The sequence below is a fragment of the Trichechus manatus genome, unplaced genomic scaffold (genome assembly GCF_000243295.1).
Source record: "Trichechus manatus latirostris isolate Lorelei unplaced genomic scaffold, TriManLat1.0 scaffold00008, whole genome shotgun sequence".
NCBI classification, from domain to species: Eukaryota; Metazoa; Chordata; class Mammalia; order Sirenia; family Trichechidae; genus Trichechus; species Trichechus manatus.
In genome coordinates this window covers 1,638,736-1,644,805 of record NW_004443944.1, presented here as the reverse complement: position 1 = coordinate 1,644,805, position 6,070 = coordinate 1,638,736, and positions in this window count along the sequence as shown.

Here is a 6,070-nt window from a genome sequence, read left to right as displayed (position 1 = left end):
TTGAGAATCCAGATGTGAATCCATCCACCTACGATCACCTGATCTTCGACAAGGGCCCAAAAGTCCATCATATGGGGAAAAGACAGTCTTTTTAACAAATGGCGCCGGCAAAACTGGCTGTCCATATAAAAAATGGGCAAAGGAAATGAACAGACACTTCACCAAAGAAGACATTCAAGCGGCTAACAGACACATGAGGAAATGTTCATGATCACTAGCCATTAGGGAAATGCAAATCAAAACCACAATGAGATACCGTCTCACCCCAGCATTACTGGCATGAATCAAAAAAACAGAAAATAACAAATGTTGGAGAGGTTGCACGGAGATCGGAACTCTTATGCACTGCTGGTGAGAATGCAAAATGATACAATCATTTTGGAAAAAGATATGGCGCTTCCTTAGAAAGCTAGAAATAGAAATAGCGTACAATCCAGCAATCCCACTCCTAGGAATACATCCTAGAGAAGTAAGAGCTGTCACACGAATAGACATATGCACACCCATGTTCACTGCAGCATTGTTTACAATAGCAAAATATGGAAACAACCTAGACGCCCATCAACAGATGAATGGATAAACACAACGGAGTACTATGCAACGAGAAAGAACAATGATGACTCTGTGAAGCATCTCATCACATGGATGAAACTGAGGGATATTATGCTGAGTGAAAAAAGCCAATCACAAAAGGACAAATACTGTATGAGACCAGTACTATAAAAACTCACGAAAAGATTTACACACAAAAAGAAACAATCTTTGATTGTTAGGAGGGAGGGGAAAACACTAAATAAACAATGGATAAGTGGTAACTATGGAGAAGGGTAAGACAGTACACAATACTGGGGAAGCCAGCACACCTTGTTCAGGGTAAGATCATGGAAGCTCCATGGACAAATCCAAACTCCCTTAGCGACTGAATTGCTGGGCTGAGGGCTGTGGGGATGATGGTCTCAGGGAACGTCTAGCTCAGTTGGTATAACATAGTTTATAAGGAAAATGTTCTACATTCTACTTTGGTGAGTACCATCTGGGGTCTTAAAAGCCTGTGAGCAGCCATATAAGATGCTCCACTGGTCTCACCCCTTCGGGAGCAAGGGAGAATGAAGAAAACTAAAGACACAAGAGAAAGATTAGTCCAAAGGACTAACAGACCACAACTACCACGGCCTCCGCCAGACTGAGTCCAGTACAACTAGATGGTGCCCAGCTACCACCACTGACTGCTCTGACAGGGATCACAATAGAGGGTCCCGGACAGAGCTGGAGAAAAATGTATAACAAAATTCTAACTCAAAAAAAAAAAAAAAAGACCAGACTTACTCTCCTGACAGAGACTGGAGAAATCCTGAGAGTATGGCCCCCGGACACCCTTTTAGCCTAGTAATGAAGCCACTTCAGAGGTTCATCTTTTAGCCAAAGATTAGACAGATCCATAGGACAAAATGAGACTAAAGGGGCACACCAGCCCAGGTCAAGGACTAGAAGACAGGAGGGGACAGGAAAGCTGGTTAATAGGGAACCCAAGTTCGAGAAGGGAGAGTACTGACATGTCATGGCATTGTTAACCAGTGCCATAAAACAATATATGTACTAACTGTTTAATGAGAAGCTAGTTTGTTCTGTAAACCTTCATCTAAAGTTCAATTAAAAAAAAAAAAAAGAAATAAAAGATTGACTCCCGTGGATTGACTCCTTCCTCATGAACATAACTGCCTGTAATCCTGCCTCATTAAAATCATAGAGGTTAGGATTTACAATAAGCACATCAGATCACAAAATGGAGGACAACCACATAACACTGGGAACCACGGCCTAGCCAGGTTGACACGCATTTTTAGGGGACACAATTCAACCCATAATAGTTGGTTTGCTGGCGCAGTGGTTAAAAGTGCTTGGCTGCTAACTGAAAGGTCAGGCCTTCAAACCCACGAGCTGCTCCACAGGAGAAACATGTGACAGTCTGCTCTGGCAAAGATTATAGCCTTGGAAACCCTATAGGGCAGTTCTGTTCTGTCCTGTAGGGTCACTATGAGTTGGAACTGACTGGATGGCAACAGGTTTAGGTTTAATGACTAATGATGTTGAGCGTCTTCTCACGCGCTTGTCATCTGTGTGCCTTCTTCAGTGAAATGTCGGTTCAAACCTTTTGCTCAGTTTTGTTTTTTTTTTTTATTGGGTTGTTTTCTTATTGAGTTTTGAGAGCTCTTCACATATTCTGGATGCAAGTCTTTTATCAGATACAGATCTTGCAAATATTTTCTGCCATCTGTGGCTTGCATTTTCATTCTCTTAACGGTGTCGTTTGAAGAGCACAAGTTTAAAATTGTGATAAAATTCAAGTTATCGATTTCTTTTAGGGATTCATGTTTTTGGTGCTGTGCCTAAGGAATCTTTACCTATCCTAAGATCACAAATATTTTCTGTTTTCTTCTAGAAGTTTTATAGTTTTACATTTATATGTATGATTCGTTTTAAGTTCATTTTTGTATATTGTGTGAGTTGTGGATCAAAGTTAATTTTTTTGCATATGGGTATCCAATTGTTCCAGCAACATTTTTTGATATATCTCTTCTCCATTGCTTTTGTTTAAAAAAAAAAAAAAAATCAGTTGTCCATCAGTGGAGGAATTTCTATTCCTAGTTTGCTGAGAGTTGTTTGTTTCTGATCAGGAATGGATGTTGGATTTTGTCAAATACTTTTTCTGCATGTATTGAGATCATCTCACAGTTTTTCGTTTAGTTTAATATTGTGATTTGATTGTTGAGTGTTAAGCCAACATTGTATTCCTAGGATAAACTCAACTTGGTCATGATACGTTATTCTTTTTATATATTATTGGATTTAATTTGTTAAACTTTTGTTCAGAATTTTTGCATCTATGTTCATCAGGGATATTGATCTGCGGTTTTATTTTCTTGTAATATCTTTGTCTAGTTTTGGTATTAGGATAATACAGGCCTCATAGAATGAGCTGGTAAGTATACTCGCTTCTTCAATTTTATGGAAGAATATGTGTAGAACTGGCATTCTTTCTTTCTTAAAATGTGTTTTTTTCTGGAGTTTTCTTTGTGGGAAGGTTTTAAACAACAAACACAATTTCTTTAATAGATACAGGGCTGCTCAGGCTATTTCTTCATGCGTGAGCTTTGGTAGTTTCTCTTTCAAGAAATGCGTTCATTTAACCCATGTTATCAAATTTACTGGCATAAAGTTGTCCACCATATTCTCTTGTTATCCTTTCATCTTCTGTAGAATCTGTAGTGGTGTCATCTCTCTCATTACTCATACCGGTAATTTGTCTCTCCTTTCTTGTCTTGATCAATCTATCTAGATTTATGATTTTATTGGTTTTTCTTAAACAACTAGCTTTTCGTTTTATTGGTATGTTCTATTGTTTTTCTGTTTTATTGATTTCTGTTCTAATCTTTATCATACCCCTTTGTTTTGCTTACTTTGGGATTGAATGGTTCCTATTGCTGTATTTTCAAGTTCACTCAACGTTTCTTCTGCAATGTCTGCCATTAATCCCATCCAGTGTCGTTCTCATCTCAGATATTGTAGTTTTCATCTCTAATCATTTGATTTGGACCTTTTTTTTTTATAGCTTCCATTTCTTTACTTAACTTTTTGAACGTACGGAATATGTTATATATAAAAACTATTATAATGTCTTTGTTAATTCTAACATGTCAGTTCTGGATCAGTTTCCATTGATTGCTTTTTCTTTTTATTATAGGTTTCTATTTTCCTGCTGCTTTGGATGTCTGGTCATCTTTGATTGAAGTTAGACATTCTGAATTTTACCTTGTTGGGTGTTGGATATTTTTGTTCCTATACATTTTCTGAAGTTGTTTCTTTTTCTGGGATGCAGTAAAGTTACTTGGAAAGTTTGATCCTTTCAGGTCTTATTTTTACAATTCGTTAGGTGTGACCAGGATAGCATTTAGTCCAGGGCTAATTATTCCCCATTACTGAGGGAAGATCTTCATGACTACTCTACCTAATGTCTTGCGAATTAAGGGTTTTTTCAATCTGGTTCAGGGAAACAGGTACCATTCCCAGCCCTGTGTGAGCAGCAGTCCTGTTCCCTGAATCCTTTAGGATGGCTCTTCCCCAGCCTTGGGGAAACGCACTGATCAGCACTCTGCTGAACACTTGGAGGACAACCCTCTCCAGATCCCGGGGTCCTCTCTCTGCAGCTCTCTCCTTTCTGGTACCTGTTCTGCATACCCTCGCTGCCTCGGTCTCCCTGGACTCTCAGCTACAGAGAATAGCTCCAGGCCTGGCTGGGCCGACCCACACACAGATGTGGATAGGCAGGCCAGCTGTGCAACTGCAAACATAAACAGGGCATTTCTGCACAGATGCTGCGGTTTTGGAAAGAGCACACATCTTTCAGGGCATGCACGAACTCTGAGAGGCCTCCCCGAAGGATGGTGACTGTGATGACTTCACTCCTGTTGCCTCGTTGCTGGAGTCCAGTGGAAGCCACAGCAGACATGCTGCCCACACGAACACCTGGCATCCAGGCGACCAGGGGACTTGCAGCCTCAGTTCCAGCTGGGCCCAGATGTTAAATCCTCCCACAGTTGTGAAGTTGGCAGTGATGCAGAGAAGACGCCGTGCGGCTGAGGATGGTCCGTGCATTCACTCGACACTCGTGCCTTGTGCACCTACTGTGGGCAGTGCTAGGGGCGGGGGCCACAGAGATGAGCAGACACAGCCCCGGCCCCAACCCCAGGGAGCTCAGTCTATGAGGGAGATAACCTCAGCCAATTAGTTGCACAAGTGAGTGTTTAACGATAAGTGGCAGACATGTGAAGGAGGAAAAGTCAGTTCTCAAGGGCTCTTAACAGAGTGACCTAATGCAAACTTGGGTCAGGAAGTGACACGCTGCCAAGACTTGTACAATGAGGAGGGGTTGGCCAGGCAAAGGGGCCCGGCAGGCATCAGTCCCTGTGGAGGAGGCACGATGGACATGGTGACCTGAGCCTGTCCTCAAGGGGCCTGTCTCACCTGGAAGAGGGAGTCCCAAGCACATGTTTTAGCCAAGGGATTCTGGAAAGTTGGCTCCACAGTGCACAATTTTTCTATTTTTTCCCTTGGCCCCTGAAGTGGACCTGGTGTAGGAGTTTCTGTTAGTACTCCTCCATGGAGAAATGGATGGGGGACCACTGCGGAAGGGTAGGGCAAAGAGGCGTCCTTGGGTGGGCACATGGAGGTGCAAGGCAAGGGCTGTGGGGTTAGGCCCTGGAGCTGACAATTGCTTGGCCAAGCTCCTTCCCTGCTTGGGCCTCGGTTTCCCCAGGGGTTTGCTCCTACCTCCTAGGGCAGGGTCTGTCACCCCTCCTGGCCCAGAGAGGACCCCAACACAGGCCCTGCTGCTCCCAGCCCTTCTGGGGTCTTCCTCCTGGCAACAAGGCCACAGCCTCCTGCAGGAGCCATGGGCTCTTCCCACTCTGCGCTCTAAGGAACACATGTCCTCATCTGTGTTCTGGGCAGTTGCCTCCTGGGAGTGATTTCCCAGGAGAGGGTTCGTGGGTTCAAAGGGTATGTACCTCCAACATCTGGATAAACATCGCCAAAGGCTACTCTGCCTCCCCCCGACCCGCCCCTCACTGAGACTGGGTTTCTCTTTTTCTGCGTTGCCATTCTGATTCTGAAAAATGAGGTTCCCGTGTGGTGACCTGCTGCTCTGGTGGGCTGCGCTTCTCTTCCCTCCCTTACCAGCAGGCACCTGGGCAATGTGGGCAGACCCTCCCGCTGGGAGGGGTTTGATGGATGTGGGTGCCAGCACGTCACCAGCTGTGGAAAGAAGGGGTGCACAACAGCTTGGAGGATCAGGGTGGGCAGGGGTCGGCTAAGGATGCTGCCAGTCCTGACTGTGGTGAAGCCGCTGCTCTGAGGTCGGGGTCCCCTGTGAGGAGTGGGGTCTCGGCAGCAACTGCGGACAGGTCCACGATGTCACATGCTGCCCTTGGCTGTGGCGCCTGGCCGCAGGCATCTGTCGCGCACCATGGGGAGGTGGGGTGATGGTGGCAGTGGGGGGGTAGGGTGGTGGTGG